The following is a 23,436-nucleotide window of genomic DNA, read 5'->3' on the forward strand; positions in this document are numbered from 1 at the left end:
GTGTGTGTGTGTGTGTGTGTGTGTATATATATATATATATATATATATATATATATATATATCACATTCTCTTTATCCATTCATCTGTTGAAGGGCACCTAGGTTGGCTTCATAGCTTGGCTATTGTGAATTGTGCTGCTATAAACATTGATGTGGCTGCATTTCTGTAATATTCTGATTTTAGCTCCTTTGGGTGTATACTGAGGAGTAGGATAGCTGAATGATGGTGGTTTCATTCCTAGATGAAGGGAACTGTGGGGGAAGGAGGAGGGTCAGGATAAGGGAAGGACAACAGAATGAACCTGACCTCACTTTCCTATGTACATATGTGAACACACCTCAGTGAATCTCACCATCCTCTACATCTACCAGACACTAACACAAAACAAAACAAACTGAAAGTAAAAGCAGAAACATGAAGAGAGAAGAGAGGAGGGACCAGGGGGAGGGAGGAAGGGAGGGATGGGGAAGTAGTAGGGACTGAGCTGGAGCAAATTATATTCCATGCTTTTATAATTATGTCAAAATGAAACTTAAAGTTATGTATAACTAAAAAGAATCAATACAAATACAATTTGTCTCTAAGAAGAAAAAAAAAAAAAGAAAGAAAACAGGGTGAGATGAAAGGGCTGTAGGTCCAGGTCAGGGCTGCGAGGACAGTAAGACTGAGGGGGCGGAATGAAGCCGCTCACGGGGAACAAGGGATCAGCGTGGAAATGACAAGGTCCCATCCTGAGCAAACTCGGGAAATGGGGACTGTGGAGGCAGCAGGTCCTTCTGAAGTTTGTTTTCTTGAGAATGAAATCATAAGAACTAGAAATAGAGGAATGAAGAGAGGCACTGATCTTTCCTGAGCTACACAGAGATGAGGTGTGTGGCTGGGCAGGGTCTGCAGGAGTAGAGGCTTGGTCCAGTTAAAAGCCCTGGTGTGAGGCAGGTGTGATGCTGCTCCTAGTGACTGGGAGGGTCTGGTGGAGCCTTCGTGCAAGCCTGGGGTAGGCGTGTAAGGGGAGTCTTAATGTGACATAGCTCGACAAGTCCTAAGGCAGTTCAGAGGTGGGAACCTTCCTCTTGACCCTGGTCTTACACTTGGCATCTGCCCACCAGCCACCTTCCACTCTCACCATGGCCAGCTCCCCCGGGGTCGCCAGAGTTAGCAGATAGAAACAAGGCAGGGGTCCTGCTAAATCTGAGTTCCAGATAAACAAGTCGGGATGTGCTTAGATGAAAAAATGCTTTATCAGAGGTTGGAATTTAAATTCTAGATTTTATCTGGCAAACTCATCCTTCTGCCTGATTTCTCTGTTCCCCATCCTTTCCTTGGGTTTCTTTCTTTGGCCCTAATAGGACCAGGTTCCTATTTGAAGGTTTCTGGGTCACTTGCTGATGTTTTGCGTAGCCCTCACCTCAACAATTCTATCATGGAATCAGGAAGAGAATTACTCAGCAAACATTAACACCCGACAGGTTTTACAGCACGGTCCCTTCTGTCTGAGGTCCTAGGTGGGGCCCTGATATTATTTCTAATTTTGCTATAAAATTTGTATTGAAGCCTATTGTTAGAATACATATTCTTGGTTAGTAGAATGATTATTACATATGTGTCAAGTTTATGTAAGGATACCGACACCTATCTAAAATTACAGGCATTTGTATGCCAGTTGTTTGAAAACAGTTCTGTAAAATGTCAACAGTGATTACCTCCATGTAATAGACTCTTGATTTCTTATTTACATTTTTCTAGATTTTTGATGTGTTAATATGTAGCAGTTTGTCATAAATAATGAAGATACTTTTGTTTTAAAAAGTCTATTGTGGGGCTGGGAATATAGCTCAGTTGGTAGAGTCCTTGCCTTGCATGCACAAGGCCCTGGGTTCCATCCCCAGCACAACACATTCGCACATACATGCACACACACACACGCACACACACAGACAGTCTTATTGTGTTTTAAGATAAAACCTGATTCAAAGTCTTGCTAGTGGCTCCTAGACTTGATAGTACAGGGGAATCACCAGAGGAGCTCTTAAATGTTATAGATTGTTTCTTGCGTTTCATTTCTGCCCTGATGAATCAGAACCTCTAGCACTGGGCCCAGAAATGTGTATTTTTGAAGATTCACTCGAGTGGTTCTGATGGAGACCAGCAGCATCTGCCCTTGGACTGTCCTTGAGGAGCAGAGCCTAGAAGCCACCGCTGGATCCTCCGTGGGTGGAGAGGAGCCTGCCTTCTGCTGACAAGGCTTTGACAGTTCTGATGAGGATAAATGGCTACTTTCCGAAGCTACCACTGCCAAGAAGTCTCCAGATGCCTTCGGAAGCCTGAGGCGGCTGCTGGGATTACCTTGACTGTGGGCACTGGGTAGGTACATTCAAGGAATCGGGATGGAGGGGCTAGAAGCCCCAGCACCCAGCTGAGGACAGCGGCCATGGGGTCCACAGGAAGGTCTTGGGCCATCCTTAGGCTCAGCATGCAATGGGCACACTCCTTGTTCCAGCTTACCTGGGGCAGGGGCAGGAGGTGGAAACATCCTGTTGAGAAGAAGCCCGAGCCTTAGAGCATCCTCAGGAGATCTGCTGAGGTGCCGTCCATTTAAAAGAATTTATCATTACATATTAAAAGGTCTTTTCTGTATAGCACTTAACAGATCTGGACAGAAGCGGGAGGGAAGAACAGGGTGGAAGGACTCCCAGGAATGCTAAAGCAGTTTGCATCCCTCCAGCATCCTCTCACTGGGGCATAGCTTGCTTGCCTGCTTGCTTGCTTTAATTTTATCACTGGTTCCTGATTGTTTATGGAAATTCGGGTCCAGTCCTTGAGGCTGAGGCCATCCACACTTCTGCTTCCACTTGGAGGAGAAGGGCCAGGGCCTTTGCTTCCCCTGCTTCTGCTGCAGCTCTCTATCTTTCAGAGGAGGAAGAGGAATGATTCTGGGAAAGAACTACTCCTCTGGCCAGAAGGATTGGAGATAAATGCCCTTATCATTCAGTTTCCTTTATCTGATCCCTTACACACTTTTTCAATTACAAAACCTCAGGTCTATTTGACAGATTTAACTTGGGGGGAAAAATGAAAGCTCTTAATTTATTTCTGGAGTTTCAAGTTTAGTTATTTAGAGATGAATGGAGCAGCCAGCATGAAACTTACATCGTGGTCCATCCATCCACCTGCACATCTAGCCATCCCTCCATTCTTCCATCCTTCTGTGCATCTGTCCATTCATCATCCATCCATCCTTCCATTCATCTGTCCATCTAGGGACTTTATGCTGGGCACTGGGTAGATGCAGACAATGAATAAGAAATGGTGTCATTTTAAATATTTTTCAGTTATAATAAAGCATCCTGAATGCTATCACGGAGGCATGACTCACTCTGAAATGGCTGGCTTGATATTACAGAGCTGTTCAGAGTTACTGGGAGAGCTAGACTGAGAGGTATGGATCCTTTCTCTCCTATATACCTCCTGTGCAAACTGGGGTAAAATACTGACCCACACTTACAAAGGAGGGTAATGTGGTCTCGGCCTCTTAAGACTCTTATGAGGACTGAATAAGTTAACATTTATTGATTCCAAAAGCTCAGACATCACAAGCTGAAAGGCAGAAAGGTAATCCAACTGGGGCCTGCACAGGTGTCTCTCCCTTCTTCCCAGCACCACTCTTGAGCCTCTTCTGTGCTGTCTACCTCCGCCCTTCCCGAGCATCATGCACCTGGTACAGGTGGCAGCCAGGACACTGGTGAGTTGGTTATGAGGAAGGGGACCCTGTGAAGGGGGGTGGAGAGCGGCCTCTGGATGGGCTTCCCTCCCCGGTGGCCAGGGGCTTCAGTGTACACCTCACTTAATAATTACTTGGTGAGTTCCTGCTGTGTGTGGACCCTATACTAGCACTTGAAGATCAAAGCCAAGCTTGCTGCCCTCAGGAGTCTCCATTTCCGTGGGCAAAGGAAGGAGAGAGAAGTAAGTCCACACACACAAGTGAGGTATCTGGTATGTAAGAAGCAGCATGTGCTCCAGAAAGATTAAAGGGGCTGGAGGAAGGGGTCAGGAGTGCTGTGGGGTGGAGGAGGACAGGGCACTATGAAAACAGGGGCTGGGGTAGAGCTCTTTGTGCAACAAAAGCAGGGCAGTGGGCTGCCAGATTGCAGGAAGAGTGCATGAAGGGCAGGCCCAGGGCAAGAGCCTAGGAGGGGAGGCATGCCTGGTGTTGGGGGGGGGGCCTGCCTGAGCAGGGCTGTCCCTCCTTTCCTTGGGGCTGACATTCCCAAACTTGAACAGGCATCAGAGGTTATAGAAAGGCAGCGCCTGGGCCCTCCCTGAGCTTCTAACATCTCTAACCTGCTCAGGTGACCTTTCTGCATCTGGTCCACCCCATTCTGAGGACCTCTCCCTGGGGCACAGTTCACTGTTTTATATGTATTTGCTTGGCATTCCAGGCTCCCGTTGTCTGTCTCCAACCCCAATTTGGGAGCCCTGCTTCTGGGGCAGGGCATTTGGTTCCTCCTTGAGGATCACCCCGAGGTCCTGCCTCTCCCTCTGGCTTCCAGCCTCTTGCTTTGGATGGGGAGCCCAGGTTAGGCTGGAACAATTTCCGATAAGGTTTCTGACTGAACTCTGGGCCACAGGTAGTTCTTCAGTCCTCCTACAAACGTTTTATTCCATTCACTGAAAATTTGTGGAGTCTAGGTTCAGATTTGGGTTCCTAAAAGACCATGGTAGAGGCATGACTAGCCCTTCCTGCACAGGTGGTGGGCTGGCTTCTCGTTTGCCACTGCAGGGGAAGGGGGCATGGCTGGAGCCGAAACCCTACCAGGATGGCACTCAGACATCTCAAAGGAGGCAACACACCCCTGGACTTGTATGGAATGAAGGCGTGGGAAGAGCGAAAGTGACACTGAGAGGACCCGAGTGTTGGCTGTGAAGGTGGCGAAGAATATTAAGTGGAAAACGGAACGTGGGCAAGCAGAATCAGAGAGCCTAACACCCAAGCAGGAGGTCCAAACGGTGCAACACCCACTTTGTATTTACTTGCTTCTGCAAATTAAATTGGAGTTTGATCTGCAGGCTGGACGTGGGCAATTATGCATTCCTGGGACACCTCCGACAGAGTGCATGGCAGGAGCATAAAGAGGCAGAAGCACATGCACATGCAGAATGCAAATCGCTGGGACGCAGACAGTGCAGCCCTAGATGTGACTGGACACGCACTGGACGTGCACCCTTCCCTACTGTGCGGCTGCGGCTGCGCGGGGAGCCAGCTTATCTAGGGCTGGCTGAAGGTTGCACGGGGCTGATGAGGGCATCTGCATGGCCAAGCCTCACGCTCTCCAAGTCATTATGGCACGCGCGCATCCTATTTTCTCTGCCTCACTTTGCTGTCTGGGGACAGTCCCCTCTCAAGTGAAGCAGGTGGCTCCACTAGGCCATCTTAGCTGAGCCTGAGCATATACGTCAGCCAAAACTGCGCTGGGGAAATGATGGACTCCGTGGTCATGCTGCTGGGTCTCCCAAAGGCGTTGCTACTAGAGTCTCAGCCTCCAGCTAGTGTTACTAATATCATAAAAATCATTCAGTACCCTGACCCACCCAGAGCTCTGAAGCATTCATGCACCAGAAGTCCTATTGATGGCTGGGAGGTGCAGCTGGACCTGGGGCTGTGACCATGGGTTCAGGACTCTGAGGGATTTGCTGCCGAGCAGCCTTGGGAAAGTGTCTTACAAATCCCTGCAAATGTGCACAAGGATTCTAACTGAGGCATTCAAAGATTAATTGAGCTAGCTCACATAAATGGTTTTTAGACCCTAAAGTGCTGCGTAAAAGTTTGATGGCAGTATGATCTATATTTGAGAATTGAAATTTTACATTTTTTTTCAGAAATATTGCTGGACGATGCAATAAATTTTAAATAGATGAACTGCATATCAACCAAACATTGTATTAAGAGTAAAAGTTCAGTTAACCAGTTGCTTAGTGGTTAAAACTGAATATGTGCCCCTGTATCAGAAAAGAATAATTACTAACTGTATTAATGAACACTCATTTGCATTTAGTGAGCTTTCATGAATTAGAATTAGTTCCTATGAGTTAAGAATAATGACTGTGAGGCAGTAGAATGAATCGGCATAACTTTCCTATGTTCATATATGAATACTGAACAGTGAAACTCCACGTCATGCACAACCACAAGAATGGGAAGTTATACTCCATATATGTATAATATGTCAAAACGCATTCTATTGTCATGTTTAACTAAAAAGAACAAATAAAAAAATTTTAAAAAGAATAATGCCTGAATTTTGAGAGTGTGCTTTGTTAAAAAAGTACATTTTTATCACATAACCTTGGCCATCTCAATCCCATTACTTGTTGACATAAGGAATTCAGACTTAAGTTCTACTTGAATTAACACATGATTAGGTTTCAGAGGACAACTATACATAGAACCATTAATTCCCAATTTTATAATTTCTTATATGGTCATACTGCAAAACTATCCAGATTATCTAATACAGTTAAAATTATCTAGATCACAGATTGATTTATGATTTTACATCTGAATTTACAAATCTTATTCAAAAATGTTTTAAATATGAGGCTAATTGTTATGTAAATATGACCCACAATTCAATGTTAGTTTACATACTAAAATAATGATTCATCTAGCTTTTGAAGAATTTTTTGGAAGAAAACTCCTCAACACTTGCAATATTTTTATATTAATACAGGTTCATAAAAGAAAATAAATGAACCATCTATAAATAAAATGGTGGTAGCACACACAATTTTTTTAAAAAAAATTAGGCCTTTTATTCTGAGATAATTGTAGGTTCTATCTCCCTTCAACACTGCATGGTCTGGATTACTGAAGCCCTATACTGTCTTGAAGTCAAGTAGACTTCCTTTTTTCTTAAAAGCTATCTAGATATTTGTGTGCCTTTCCCTTAACTTTAGAACTTTGGAGTCATCCTGCTGCAGGAGTGGGCATCCAGGTCTTTCTGGTGGCCTCTGGTATCTTGGGGACAGGGGCACTCTCCACAGTGGGCAGGGAAGTCAGTTCCATGCCTTACTGGGTTCACCCTGGCACCCAGGAGGGGCTAGGCTGGAGGAGGGTGTGGCTGGACTGCTCACTCAGTCTTCTCTGACTCAGGGTCACTGTGAATTCTGGGTGCTGCTGCAGGACAATGGCCATTGTCTGCTGGTGGGTCTCCCAGGCTGTGACTTCTGGCTCTGAGATGCCTGCACTTAGGTTTGCTTAATTAACCAGTGACCATGACAAAACTGAGCCATGCATTCCTAGATTGCTCCCCACAGACTCCTTAAGCTAGACTCCTGGTGCTGCCCTCAGGATCCCGTTGCTATGGAATAGATGGATGAGTACCGTGAGGGTGCTGTGGTCTATATTTAATTTATAAATATGAAAATTTGCTGCAAGTGTTATATATTTAGACCATAGCCGAGTCTTAAATATTTTGAAATATATAATAAGGTAGACCACGTGCCGCCAATATTCCTAAAAGTCAGCCAGTTTCTGTTATTTTGACAAGCTGGTTTCTGGTTATATTTGTCAAATCTAAGCACACATCATTTTATATTGTGGACAGAAAGTATGTAGGGGACACTGCAATCATGTCTATCACTTCTTTGTTCCTTCACCCTTATTTCTGTATCCTTCACTCCTTTCATTGAGGTTAAGGACCTCAAGGTTAATGTTTAAGACACAGGAAAAAATAAATAAATTAAATAAATAAGAAAGCGAAACTCAATGCAGTAGGCCCAGTATCTAAAAATGTACCACCTGAACAGAAGAGTCACGGGATAGCTGTCCTGGATGCTTAAGGTATTCAGACTCGTTTCTGTGACCTAGGTCACAGTTTCTTCTCCCATGACATTTCCCCCAATCCTGAATCATCAGCATCTTATCTAAGAAAACCTGGTGGGCTGCAGCCCTTCGTTCCCCCAGCTCCCTGTACCCAGCTGCATGGAAGACGTCTTTCACCTCTGGATGTGTGCAGCAGTGTCTGCATCCTACTTCTCTGTGGAGTTGTGAGCTCCAAGGGTGCAGACTCACCCAGTCCTACCACAAGGCCTTGTATCTAGGAGTGCCCCCAAATATTTGTTGAATATGTAAGTTTTAAAAGGCAAACCAGCCCCCAAAACCTCATAGAGATAGAATGCTATAACTGGACTTCAACTCTTCTGCCTGGGTTGTGTCCTATCTATTCAGGAATATTTCACACACACCATGCTTTATCTGCCGATGCAGGGGCATTTACTGAGGCCATAAGAAGGCTCTTGAATTAGCAGGAGAACCTAAGACTCTTGGTTATTTGCAATACGAACAAGTGCAAAACCTCTTACCACTACAGTGAATGAATGCAGAAATAGGAAACATTTCACTCAAACATAAGTTAGGGTTTTTGATCTAAGGTTTGGCATTGTGATACTAAAATAATAAAATCATTTGTTTCTTATTCCTGAGTTCATTTGTGCTGTGGCTGAGGAGCACAGGTGACTATGGGGTGATGAAAACAAACAAATTGTCTAGCCCAGTGCCCTCCTGCCCACGAGATGTCCATGTCCTAATCTCTGAAACCTGGGAACATGTGACCTTGTTGGCAAATAGGCTTTGCAGATATGATGAAGTTAATGATCTGGAGGTGGGAAATTGATTATCTGGGTGGACAAGAAATAATAGGGAAATTATAGGGAGGGAGGTGAAGACAGAGTGAGAGGAGGCGATGACATGATAGCAGTAAAGCTGTGTGTGAGGGAGAGTCAAAGAAAGAGGCTGGACCTTGAGGATGCTCTGCAGCTGACAATGGCGAGAGCAGGGCCATTGGGGTAAGGCATACAAGCACTTCCAGAAGCTGGACACGGAGGCAGGTGAGGTCTCCCCCAGATCTCTGAAGCTTGAAGGACTCAGAACTGTAAGGCAGTAAATCTGTGTTGTTTCAGTCACTGTTGATGGTGGCTTGTTACAGCAGCAAAAGGAAACTATACTAGAGAAAATGTGAGCCACTAATGTCAGGCACACATGGAATTTTCAGTTGTCACATTGAATAGAGTAAAAATTGAGAATGGGATTCATTTTAACAATGCATTTATTTAATCCATTATGTCCAAAATATTCTTTCAACACATAATCAAATTTTAAAAGTTAGTTCTTTATTTGATAGCCTTTCCCTCTTCAGGTCTTCAAAAGTAAGTATGCATTTGGTATTCAGCACATCTCCACTGGACCAACCATGTGTGGCTGATGGCTACCATATTGGATCACATGACATGGGTGACCCAAGTGTCACCTCCTGCTGCAGTCTTGTAGTCATTGCCCCTTGCGGTGAGGCTCACCCACACCATCGGCCTCCTTGCACGTGCTGGTCACATGAAATCTTAGCCCTGTCTGTGGAAGCAGGCTTTTCATTTTAACAAGAACACCAAGTGACACATGTCCTTAAATCTTGAAAAGCACTGCTGTAGATACTGAACCAAACTTGCACAATTCACATAAAAGTTAGTAACATTTTGTTTCAGTTACCTCTTTCCCAAATGCTTGGCACTTTCAGGTGCTTTATTTGCAAAACTTTAACCATCGCTGAGAGAATCAAGGGTTTTCAGTGGAGAAGCCTGTAGTTCATGGGGTTCCTCCCACGGGAAGGCCTCTAATGTGAAAGTCTGGCCCTCTTCCTTTCTAGCTGTTCAAGGTAGAATGGGAAGTGAGTATATTCACAAGGTGGTGCTACCCGCTGAGAGGACCCACAGCCCTGAGTGGCAACAGGAGAGGATATCACCTGTTTCCATGCTGGGGCAGATAGTCCGTGAGAAACCCACCCACATCACTCCAATTATGGCTCGTTCCTGCAGGTAAAAGACTCCTCAATGATATGAAGGCTGTGACAGTTGGAACTTTAGGCCCCTCATGCAGCTTCTTTTCACTGGAATTTTATGAGACATGTGGCTCCTGAGCAAATTGAACACAGTACATTTGCGTGCTCATGAGTGTTAGTGGGTTATTTGACAAAATCAACACCATTTAAAGCCTCAGGTGAACCTGAGCCATTGGCAAGGTAAGGAGAGCAGAGCACAGACTCACTAGGTGTGCATTTCATACTTGGCCTGGTCCTGGGCCTGTTCATTTACGTTTTTGGTTAAGGAGAGAAGTTGGAAAATGAAACCATAATTGACAGGAGACAAAAGCAAATTCTGTAATATTTTTAGTGGAAAGTACATCAGAAGAATGAAGATCGTGTTCGTTAAAGATATGAGCATGACAAGGGGAGGCCTGAGGCAGTCTAAAATCAGGATGGAAACATAATTCTGAGTTTGGCAACATTAAACCTTCTAAGAATTCCTTTTAGCTACAAAGCACTTAAACGTGCTTTAAGAAAAAAAAAAATGTGAGAAACAGCTTCTCAAGTGTGTATTCGAGATCACAGGAACGTAAGAGGAACCCCAGCGCAAAACCAGAAACAAAATGGCAAGCGCGCGTGGGTGGAGTGAGCAGGATGGCCCCGGAGCCTGCCCATTGGTGAAGAAGGACTTGTGGGGTGGGAGGGGCTGTAAGCAGGGAATCTGCCCATTGGTGGAGAAGGGCTCTTGGGTTGGGCGGGGTGGGCTGGGAGTATGCCCATTGGTGGAGGAGAATGCGTGGGTGGGCTGGGAGTACGTCCATTGGTGGAGGAGAATACGCAGGTGGGCTAGGCAGCCTCCACAGAGGCCGCCCGTCCTGTGCAGGAGAGCACGTGCTTCCACCCACTTTGCCAGAGACAGGGCTGCTGCAGTACAAGGAGGCCAAACCTGGGCCAACCCTAAAGGAAGGGTTGAAACTGAGACCCCCTCACAAAGGCAGGACCACAAGAAGTTCATGCTTCAGGAAATACCTCTGACTATGTGGGAAAAGTAGGCAGCGCAGTTGGCCACTAGAGTAGTGGGTGGGGAGAATGAAGAGCAGGGTGGAGAACTAGAGCTCAGAAAGATATTGACTGGGCTGGGCTGTGGCTCAGTGGCAGAGCACTTGCCTAGCATGTGTGACACCCTGGGTTCCATCCTCAGCACCACCTAAAAATATATGAATAAAATAAAGCTATTTTTTAAAAAAAGATATTGACTGACTGTTCTTTCTTCAGCACTGATAGACAACTGGACCTTCAGAGTTAGCAAGCACAACAAATCCCAGGCCAATAAATAATGACGAGGCCACATGCACACACACACCGAAGTCCTACAGAACATGATACCAAAAGCAAAGGCCAAATTCAGGAGAAAAGATGGACAATTTAAAAGGAACAGAAGCGGAACGCTTGCCGAGCATGGGCGAGGTCCTGGACTTAATCTCCAGCACCGAAGAAAATGAAATGAAACAACAGAATTAAATTGAACTTGAAATAAGATAGGAAAGATGTAGCAATTAGATTGGTACAGAGTTCCTTGCAGTAAACATAGCCCTGTGAACTCTGCTGAGTGCTAGGAGAACATATCTGTCACTTATCATTAAAAAAAAAAAATGGTGTAACAGTCATTTCATGGCAAGACAAAACAAAAACCTAAAGTTTACCACCACTGGCAATCGCTAAATACACACCCCAAAGCTCCACTCCCCAAAACTTGACTTGAACCCAGAAGGGTCATGTGAGTGCAGAAGGGCCAGTGAGCCAAATAATTGGAAACGGAGGCTGGGTACCAGTGAGCATCATCAATAGCAACAATGACATCGGTGACTGATCTAGGGCAAGAAAAGTAGTTGTAAATAATGAAAACCAATTAAGATATGCAAATGGTGGAGGAGGATCAGAGTTGGTGATTATTAGGAGAGTAGAACTGTTGCTCCATTTAGACTCAGTGAACATTTAAAAGGTACCTATAAAAATAGAAGCAGTGTATAGTTTCCAGGCAACTAGAGGGAAAGAAGGAAAAACAGAATAAAAATAACTCAAGTTAAATATCAAAGAAAGAGGGGGAAAACAAAGAAAGATATAGGAAAATGACCACAAAATAGTTGGCAGGGCTCAGGTTAATGACAAATGCGCAGTGAATCCGGTTGGTTGAAAGCTGCCATCAGATTGTAAGAGGTCTACCCTGGTCTGCTTGTGAGCTCCACATGCAAACACAAGACTTAGGAAGGCTAAGAGGGATAGATGTGGAAGAATACACTGTAAGTCCTAATGGCAGGGAACCTTGTTGCATTAATACTAGCTCTTAGGGCAAAAGGCATTATCACAGTAAAGGAGAGCCACAGCACCTGGATGAAAGGCTCATCACACTAGAAAGATGCACTCTCTCATCCCCCCTCCTTCCTTCCCTTCTTTCTCTTCTTTGGCTGCTGGGGATGGAACCCAGAGCCTCATACATGCTAGGTGAGAGCTCTACCATTAAGTTACATCCCACCCAAGTGTTCTAACTACTACATGCCTAATAACAAAATATTCAGAGGTAAAATTTGCATACTGATAGGGAAGATTGACAAATCTTCAATTGTTAAGGGAGATCTGAGTGTATCATATTCTGTAATTGATAGATGAAGAACACAAAAATCTGGCAATGATATAGAATACTTCGACAACATAACTACCAGCCTTGATCGGTGTGCGTGCTCATCCAATACAAAACACATACCTTTATTCTTCAAACAATGTGACATGTTAAAAAGAATCAACCCAAGCTGCAATCAATTCCAGCCAACCATGTGAAAGTGTATCATGTGGATGGGCAGTCCTGTTAGTGAAATCTACCTTAAAACATTCAGGAGGGACACATGGTCATGCCATAATCAAGGCAGGACAGGTGTTTGAGAACACTGTACACCTTTAAATGTAGCCATTCTTGGTGAACTGGGCATTTCATTAGGTTATGAAATTTTTTTTTTTTTAAAAAAACCTTGGTTGTCCTGTATAATGTCAGGCTTTCTCCTTTTTAAAGTAAGAAATAAGGCAAAAATATTCCCATCTCTACTTTAAGATTATGCTGAGCTGGGTGCAGTGGCACATGACTATAATTGCAGCTAGTTAGGAGACTGAGGCAGGAGGATTGAAAATTTGAGGCCAGTCTGGGAAATTTTGTGAGACCCTGGCTCAGAGTAAAAAGGGTTGGGGATGTAGCTCAATGGTAGAGCACCCTGGGTTCCACCTCCTCCTTGCCCCTCAAAGAAAAAGAAACAAGAAAAACAATTCCCACCTCACATCATTCCAAAGAGACATAATTCCAAAATATTAAAACTAAAATTTCAGTCCATTAGGAGAAATCCAGCAGAGATTGTGACTAGTCTGTGTACAGGAAAGGCAGCTTAAAAGAGAGTAAGTGTGCACACACTTGAATCCACTGAAGGTCAAAACTTCTCTGCATATAGTCACAAAAACAGCATGGTACTGGTACCAAAACAGGAGGGTGGACCAATGGTACAGAATAGAGGACATAGAGACTAATCCACAAAGTTACAACTATCTTATATTTGATAAAGGGGCTAAAAGCATGCAATGGAGGAAGGATAGCATCTTCAACAAATGGTACTGGGAAAACTGGAAATCCATATGCAACAAAATGAAACTGAATCCCCTCCTCTCGCCATGCACAAAAGTTAACTCAAAATGGATCAAGGAGCTTGATATCAAATCAGAGACTCTGCGTCTGATAGAAGAAAAAGTTGGCTCAGATCTACATATTGTGGGGTCGGGCTCCAAATTCCTCAATAGGACACCCATAGCACAAGAGTTAATAACAAGAATCAACAAATGGGACTTACTTAAACTAAAAAGTTTTTTCTCAGCAAGAGAAACAATAAGAGAGGTAAATAGGGAGCCTACATCATGGGAACAAATTTTTACTCCTCACACTTCAGATAGAGCCCTAATATCCAGAGTATACAAAGAACTCAAAAAATTAAACAATAACAAATAACCCAATCAACAAATGGGCCAAGGACCTGAACAGACACTTCTCAGAGGAGGACATACAATCAATCAACAAGTACATGAAAAAATGCTCACCATCTCTAGCAGTCAGAGAAATGCAAATCAAAACCACCCTAAGATACCATCTCACTCCAGTAAGATTGGCAGCCACTATGAAGTCAAACAACAACAAGTGCTGGCGAGGATGTGGAGAAAAGGGTACTCTTGTATATTGCTGGTGGGACTGCAAATTGGTACGGCCAATTTGGAAAGCAGTATGGAGATTCCTGGGAAAGCTGGGAATGGAACCACCATTTGACCTAGCTATTGCCCTTCTCGGACTATTCCCTGAAGACCTTAAAAGAGCATACTACAGGGATACTGCCACATCAATGTTCATAGCAGCACAATTCACAATAGCTGGACTGTGAAACCAACCCAGATGCCCTTCAATAGATGAATGGATAAAAAAATGTGGCATTTATACACCATGGAGTATTATGCAGCACTAAAAAAATGACAAAATCATGGAATTTGCAGGGAAATGGATGGCACTAGAGCAGATTATGCTAAGTGAAGCTAGCCAATCCCTAAAAAACAAATGCCAAATGTCTTCTTTGATATAATGAGAGCAACTATGAACAGAGTGGGGAGGAAGAGCAGGAGGAAAAGATTAACATTAAACAGAGACATGAGGTGAGAGGGAAAGGGAGAGAGAAGGGAAATTGCATGGAAATGGAAGGAGACCCTCATTGTTATACAAAATTACATATAAGAGGTTGTGAGGGGAATGGGAAAAGAACAAGGAGAGAAATGAATTACAGTAGATGGGGTAGAGAGAGAAGATGGGAGGGGAGGGGAGGGGGGATAGTAGGGGATAGCAAAGGTAGCAGAATACAACAGTCACTAATATGGCATTATGTAAAAATGTGGATGTGTAACCGATGTGATTCTGCAATCTGTATTTGGGGTAAAAATGGGAGTTCATAACCCACTTGAATCTAATGTATGAAATATGTCACGAGCTTTGTCATGTTTTGAACAACCAATAAAAAATAAAAACAAAACAAAACAAAACAAAAACACTTCTCTGCATCAGTATGTACCATCAGAACAAAGCAGTCACTCCACAGGCCTGAGAAGGGCAGCAGCAACAGTGATGTTTAACCAACAGTGAATTACCAGCCAGAACTTTCAAAGAACACCACTAAGAGAAGAGCAAGCAACATACAGGAGAATCAGGATATGAGAAAAATGTTCAACAAACAGAATGGCCAACAAACAGAAGAAAAGATCTTCAAATTCACTTGCACTGGAGCAGGAAACACCAAAAAATGCTCAACAGACAGCACCTGGGAGGACCCCACATATCCCCAAACTGCAGCATTTCATGCCTGTCAGACAAGCAGAGATTCAAAAGTCTGCAAATATCAGGAATTGTGAAGGTGTGGAATAACTGGAACTCAAATAAAAGCTCATGAAAGTGCAAAAGTGAGAACTACGAACAATTTGGCAAAGTTTAGCAAAGCTGTAGCTGCTGGTATCTTGCAACCAAGAAGCACCACTATTGTGTTGGGTCCTGAAGAAAGTGCACACACCCTGGGAGGCGTAGCCCCTGCCTGGTCCCACTTCCTCTCCCCTCATTCAGCTGCCTCAGCAACACCAGCACATCTCTGCCCCGGGGCCTTGAATACTCTTCCTCAAGGTCCTCCCATGGCTCCTTTTTTGTTTCCTTTTGGTTTTTACTGGAATGTCAACTGGTCATTGAGAGTTTCCTGACTCCACTGTTCTCTATTAACTTTCCAAAGAACTTTTTTATATTATAATATTGTAACCATCATATACCTCTTGCTTATTTAAGAATGGAAAATTCATAGATGCAGCTTGTTTTTTTTTTTTTTTCATTCAATTCAGTGTCCCCAGGATCTAGAGTGGGCCTGAGGCATAGTGGGTGTTTATTAAATGTCAGTTATATAAATACATGTGCATAAATGTTATTGCAGCATTGTTTGTGATCCTTCTATCACTTTGTGAAATACACTGGGTCAAATAACATTCCCATCTACTTCAGAGAGCCCTCAGACACAGGCATGAAGAGACAAGCGCACAGTCATGGCAAAGGTGTCTCACAGAACCTCAGCACCAGAAGACACCCTCTGGGATGTGAAGTTATTCCACATTTCAATATATTCTAGTAAAAAAAGTGTTACAGTGGCAAACCAATTTACTCTTTTAAGTGTCATATAATCTCCTGGAAAATATATTACCTTGGAGAGAATTTTTCTATTTATTTCATAAATAAGTGTTATTCTAAGCAAAATTGAGTGCAAAAGCTTCTTAGCCGTGCTTGTGCTGATGTATGTAGGGGAAGCAGTTACCTTGCTGCGAATTTTACTAGTGAGGATTTTGAGGGTTAGATATTCGTTATGTGAGACATGTGGAGAATGCTAGGAATATACATGTTGTAGAGGACATGCCTTTACAGAAATCATATTATAGTACCATTTCTTCAAACAAGACTTTCTCTTCCACTTTGTGTTAAGTCAGAAATGAAGCAAAGAAAAAATTCATTCTGTGGAAGATATGATTTAGCTTTTCCTTACAAAATAGAGAAGCCCCATACGTCACGTGAATACCCATCGCTGTTAGTGTCAGTGGAAGTCCTGAGCCCACGTACAGAAGAAAAGATGGGAAAATCTTTTTAGCATATCTATGTTTAAATGCAGTCCATCTGTGTCCATGACCTTCTCTCTCCTTCTCCACAGGGAGAGGAAGGATTGGTGTGCAGCTGCCAGAGCAGGAAATGGAAGCACAGGCTGCCAGAAAGCAGAGTGTCACCAGCCAGTGCCAGGCGAGTCCGCCCTCAGGCATTAGCGCCAGGTCTTAGTGTCTAGGGATGTGCTCCCCAAGGGCGTGGAGAGTCTGAAGACTTCAGTGGAGCCCTGTTCTTGCTCTTGAGGGTGTGGGGCTGAAGACAGTACATATGGGGACAATAAATACACCCTGCCTCTTCACAGCTGGGGCCAGCAAGTGAAAACGTGCTCCGCTAACCAGTTCCCCGGATATGAGACTAAGCCGGAGTCAGGGCCACCTCTGTTGCTCAGCTCGTTAGCAAGATTGCTGGCCCATTTCGATGGATAGGTAGAGAACCCCAGCATGATGTAACTTCAAAGACCAACACAGCATGTGGCTGGGGAGCACGTGTGATGTGATCTGTTAATACTGCATCTACACGCACACGTGATCCTGCCATCCCACTCCTGAATCCATATGTTCCATGAAAGATTTGGAGACATGATTCCTATCAGTCCTCTTCACAATAGTGCAAACTGGATGTAAACCAAATGTCCGTCAAAACCCAGGGGACAGGGACAAGCAGTTGGTGGAATAAGGTACAGCAAATTGCTGCCCCCTGTGGAGCAGCACGGATTCATCTTCAAGCCAGGATGCTGAATGGGAGAAGCTGGGTGTCAAGAGGCGCACTGCCTGCGTGACTCATGGGGAACATGGAGCAGAGCAGAACGGCTGCTCTCCACCTGACTCGCTGTGCAGGGACGCCTGGCATCAGTAAAGTCTACATCCCCACAGCAGCATGTGGGCAAGTGTCAGTGGGTGCAGAGGCAAGCCTGGCCAGCTCAGGGCTGGTGGCCAACACTGCTGAAGAAGTTAAGCCTTTGAGTGTCAAGAGTAGGAAGGACACAATGTGGCAGAGTGTGAGCAGCTTAAGGAGACAGGAATAAATGCATTACATATTAGGATGGGAAAACACAGGGCAGGCAGGAGGCAGGCAGAGGGCAGGGAGTGCCTTGTGGGGGCAGAAATCTAGTGAAGATGATACTCGGAAGACACATGTGCCCGGTATGGCCTTGGGGTGCCATTAAATATAAAAAAAATAATCATACAGGTCTTAGGTGCCACCTGTATTTACATATAAGTACAGTAATGTAGGTATTTACATAGAGATATAGGCAGACATGTATGTAAGTACATGAATAATACTTCAAAAATAGTACAGAGAAAAATCACTTGCAACTGTATTCCCCTGATAACTGGCAGCCTCTGAGAGTCTGTATCAAAAGGTGTGAAGATATAACTTGATTAATGTGAATCACGGACAGGTTTAACATTAAAGGAGAGGGTCAGCAGGTCTGGGGCTTCGCCTGCCTCTCTGCTTCTTGCCAGGGCATGCTGGCGTGGTCTCTGACACAGCCTGGCTGACGCCTTCTCTTCTTCTCCCTCTTAAGTGACTGAGTTGAAATGTCCCTATTAGAACACACTTGTGTAAGGAAGTTGAATCCCATTGCACCCTCCGCCTTCCCAACTTGGAGGGCACTTGGGAGGGTGGAGAATGAGGGTCTTCCCTAACACACTTCCTTCACTAGGGCATTTAGGGTTTAGCTGCTCAGCCCTGGTCCAAGTCCCTCCTAGGCCTGGAATAGTACCACTCCACCCTCAGGCCTTGTGGTAGAACTCCCTGTGGTCAACAGAACCTGAACATCTAGACCCTCAGAGTCCATAACGGCTCCAGAGGGTCTTGGAGGCCGAGGCAGGCTCACACCATCCTCAGTTGCTCCTGCACACAGAGGTAGTGGCTGCGGCCACCTCCCATCCTAAGGAGCAGCAGCTCTGAAGTTCTTGAAATGGCTCCTTGAGGAGGACGTTCACCTGCAGTGGACATGCTGTGACTCTCTGGACACTGTCCACTGTACCTGATGCCTTCCTGAGTAGGGAGCACTTTGGAATTGCCCTCTCCTCAAGGATGACTACTGCTCATTGAAGTCATCAAAATGCAGCTAGACTGGCGACAAGGATGAGAAGAGAGACTACATGAACTCTAGGCACGGAGCCCATTGGCTGCAGAACTGAAACTGAAGCAAAGCATTGTGGGATTTGCGTTCATTCCAAGGACATGCATCAGGAGCACTGAGGTTCAGAGGCCCAGGTTGACTCCCTCCCAGCAAGTGCAGGAAAGCACCTGCAGGCTCAGTTCAAAGGTATTGATGCTCCTGGGGTTTGTTAAGACAGGAAACTTTTCACAAATGGAAACTCGAGTTTACTCTAAGGAAGCAATTACCAGAAAAGGTGAGACCACTGTGGGAGGGGAGGGGACCTCCTGTCTCATGCCATCTCACATTAAGAATAGCAGCAGAGAGCTGCCTGTCCAGAGAACTGATTTGTCCCTGTGTTTCACTGAATAGTTCTGGGGTTCCCTGGGTACTTCAGATCATCAAAATCCATTAAAAATGATGTCCTTCACAGCTCACAAATTCATGCCTAGAGCCCTAAATTGACAAAATATGGATTATTTTCATGATGAAAGAATTCTTTATACAAAGATGAACTGCAGCCCCTCCTTAGATAACCCACGTCCCTGGATGACCAATGCTGAACCACTGGAGTGTTCACAATACAGTATCAGGTACAAGAGTTGGACCTGTGAGCGGTTTTCCTAGGAGCCCATCTTGAGGTCAGGAGTGGATGTCTGCTGCTCTGGGAGGTTGCTGTGCTAATGTCCCAGCATGTGATGGACTGGAGTCTGATGATAGGGTGTAGCCCTCCCTGACCAATATGGGGTGTTCAAGAAAGACCCCAGAAAGCTCTTTGCTCAACTGCTGCCATGTGAGGGAGATGCGCCAGGAAGACAAGGCTGCGCTGGCTTTGTGAGCAGAGCTGCTCTCCTGGTCAGCCCCCTGAGGACCCACTATGCACAGCTGCTCTGAATTACTTGCTCACTGTCATGCTTGCAGACACCTTTGTCTTAAATGAAAAATAACGACTGGGGTTTGCATTCAATGCAAATGCATGCAAGAACACACTTTCCAGAGAACAGTGATATAAAAATATAGGTGACCATTGTTCCACCCTCCCTCTGTGAGTCATAGCAAAGAACTCTTGACTCCGATGTTCGTGAGCAAATATTAAGTTTGCTTCTGATTCCAAAAGATGACACCAAAAATAAATCTTCAATGGAGAAGTGTTTTCTAAAGTATCAAACTCCAGTTTTTTGAAAAGGAATACAAGAAGGGAAGCATGTAGGCTCATCAGCTGGGACTCAGACTCATGGCCTAGCAACTCCATGAGGAGCACAGCTGGGGTCCTGCTCCTGGCTACCAGAGTGCTTGCCAGGCGACAGCCCTGTGTAGGGCCCACAAGGGCTGCAACCTTCCAGGACCATGAACACAGGTCATCAGCAGAAGAGCATCAAGCAGCTGGAAAGAGAAGCAGACAGGACAGCAGGTGAGGGGTCACAAGAGAGTGGAGGGGTGGGGAGGGGTGGGGGGGGTGGGGAAACGGAGGGTGGGTTACTCATGCAGCAAGACCTACCATGGGACTAAAGCACAGTGGAGGAGGGATCGGAAACACTTGCAGGGGTGCAAGGAACTTAGTGGAGAGAGAGAGAGAGAGAGACAGAGAGAAGTGGTACCAGAGAAGACTGTCAGCTGTCAGAAAGCAAGTGCAAATGAAAACCAGGGCAAGACCTGAGCTGACCGTAAGATGCCATTGGAACCTGCACTTATGTGGCTTGAGAGCAATGGGCCAGAAGGCTCCTTCCACCAGCAGCTGATGTCCTTTAACAGTGGACATCACTCCTTGAGCCTCAGTGCCCCTACTAAGCACAGGGAGACAGTGACCCCTACCTGACACTGGCAGGAGAGCAAGTGCACCTCCCAGGGTGACATGTCCCTGGAGTAGCTTATTCGAGTGAGGCAGAGTCCATGGTGGCATTATTCCTAGGACACCACAGTGTTTTTGAAGAGACCATGACTGACAAGACCTTATGGAGCTGGTGATGCTATATTCTAAGACCAGAACACATGGGGACATTGTTCAGAAGCTGAAGGTCCCTCTGGACCTGCCACCCTGAGACACATGAACTTGCAGATTAACTGAGCAGGACACGGTGGACATTGTTTCTACTCAGCCGTTAGCCATGAGTGGACAAGAGGTGAAGATGACGAATGCAGAAACCCGATGCTCCTTCCTCTGCAATTGTCAGTCATTTGTAAAATCCTAAATTTTTCTTGGGTCGGAGTCAATGTTCCCAAAGTTTAAGACTGTTAATGTTAAATCTAAAACCATCTTTTGCAGGAGTCATGGGTAGCCATGGAAATACTCTCACTTAAGAGCAAAACTCACAGGAAGTGATGATGCTGGCGAGACTGGAGGGTTGGGATTGAGGAAAAGATGGAGGGGATTCTGGGGAGGGTGGCAATGTGGAGATGGTCTGAGAAGGCATCACGGTCTCATAGAAGTATGCCTTTGCTAAACTCAGCAGATGAAAGACACTTGGCAGGTATACACTTAAGGTCTGTGCACGTCCTCTACGTAAAGTGTGCATTAACCTATAAACAATTACTGAGCTCTGGACAGTGATACACCAGCTGAAGTATTTGGTGATGTTTGGGTTTTAAATGCATAAAACAACAGTTGATTGATGGTAGAAGGAGGCACAAATGGATAGATTTGTAGAAGCAAGCACAGTAACAGATTAATGACATAATCCAGATGGTGGGTTAAATTGGCATTCACTCCAAAATTCTTCTAGGTGTGTTATGTTTGAAATTTTCATACTAAGATGTTAGGATGAAAAAAAATTTAACACTTAAATTCTGAAAAACAATGAACTGAAGGCAACTGCGTTCTTTACTTGGAAAGGAATTTGAGGTAAGATCCGGGCCTAAGTGTCAGTTAGAGATGCATACAGATGTTCTCCATTAAGAACTGAGCCTCCCGCTAATGGGAGATTACTTCTGCCTGAGAGAATCTCCTTTTTAAAAATGGGCAAGCATGTGCAGACCTAATATGTCCTGCCCCTTCCCAGACCTCTTGCTTGATGTTTGTCACGATCCATTTCTCTTGGGAAAGGCTCAGACATGAAGGGTCAGCCTCAAGAGTGTGTGGGCCATGGTCATAGTTAGTGGAGACAGTCTGTGGTCATAGAAAGACCAGACCTTAGTCTGGTTTTGGTGGGGGAAGAGCTCATTCCCCAGGGAAAAGGCTGTGAGCTGTGAATTCTTTTTCTTCTCTCCTCTGGGAGCAGGTCCCTGCAGCTCAGAGCAAGGGACTCAATCCTTAAACTACATGTGGACTCTGGTTCTTCAGTGCCTACTAACCCAGAGTTATAGCCAAGGGATTGTACTGATTTCTGTAAAGCCAGTGATCATTCCATTCTGGCCCAGTCTCCATGGACTATTAAACAAGCAAATGAGACCCATCCTAGGAAGGAGTAGGGGAGGACATCCTGTGAGTCAATGCTGTGGCTACTCAGAAAATAATTCTTATTTATAAAAATATTACTCTAACAAATGCAGTTGTGAAATGCACACCAGGCATGACTGTCTTTCATGTCCTTGTAAGAATGGTTGCATAAACAGGACCTAAGGACACTCTGAAGGGAGTCATTTACCATGACACATCTCAGATCTTGGTTGGAAAACTCGGTGGCCCTAGAGGTAGGAACGTGTGGCCCGGATGACAGCATGGTGTCCTTGGCTTTCTAGTTGGAGTCACAGTGATGGCCTAGTCCACTTTTCTTACTATAAGGAAGGTCGTGAATTCCAGGTTGACTTGGGTCCTTCAGTAGGGAACGAACATTGGATTTAAAAAGCCAGAGCTGGCTCCCACTTCGAGAACAGCACACACATGAACTCTCACGCACACACATGTGCACACTCACACACAGATACACATGAGTGCACACTTACAAACTCCCACTCATGCACACTCACAGAATGATGCACACTCACACATATAGGCACACTGACATGTATATCCATGTGCAACTCACACACTCACATGCACACTTAATGACATGTACACATGAATGTACACGCACACAGTATCACATAGACACATGTGCACACACATGTGATTTGCTCAAAAGAAAGCAGTGGGACTGGTTATGTCACCCAGGGTAACTTGGGCCAAATGACATTTAGCTTTGCAGAGTGATCAGTGTCTATATCCTGTCACCACTAGAAAACCACTCGGGGAGTGGATCCTGTACAACAGAAGCAAAAAGAAAATATACCGAATGCTAAGCTGCAGAAGTCTCATAACCACTGGGAAAGATCATCAGGAAGAGGGTGAACAGCACGAGTTCCCAGAGGGGGAGGTTGATGCACATCTGTGGCTTCCCGAGCCTCCACTAGACCCAGGGCCAGAGTCATCGGTGATCCTGAGTCTCCCTCATCTCTTCCCGCAGCCAGAGGGAGGAGATGGCCCTGTCCCTGGACCTTGATAGGAAAACAGAGAGACAGTGCCATTCTGAATCATCCACCTGAGTTTTTAACCTAAATTAGAGCTGGTGTCAGCCAAGACCATTTAGACAGAGAAGATTAAATGCAGTTCTTTTTTTAAAAAAGAATTAATTTATTTTAATTAGGTATACATGACAACAGAATGCATTTTGATTCATTGTACACAATTGCAGCACAACTTTACATTTCTTTGGTGGTACATGATGTAGGTCCTACATGTACCTAGGGTAACGATGTTCATCTCATCCTACCATCTTTCCTGCTCCATGTACTCTCCCTACATTCCTTCTTCTTT

The sequence above is a fragment of the Urocitellus parryii genome, chromosome 2 (assembly GCF_045843805.1).
Source record: "Urocitellus parryii isolate mUroPar1 chromosome 2, mUroPar1.hap1, whole genome shotgun sequence".
Classification (NCBI taxonomy): domain Eukaryota; kingdom Metazoa; phylum Chordata; class Mammalia; order Rodentia; family Sciuridae; genus Urocitellus; species Urocitellus parryii.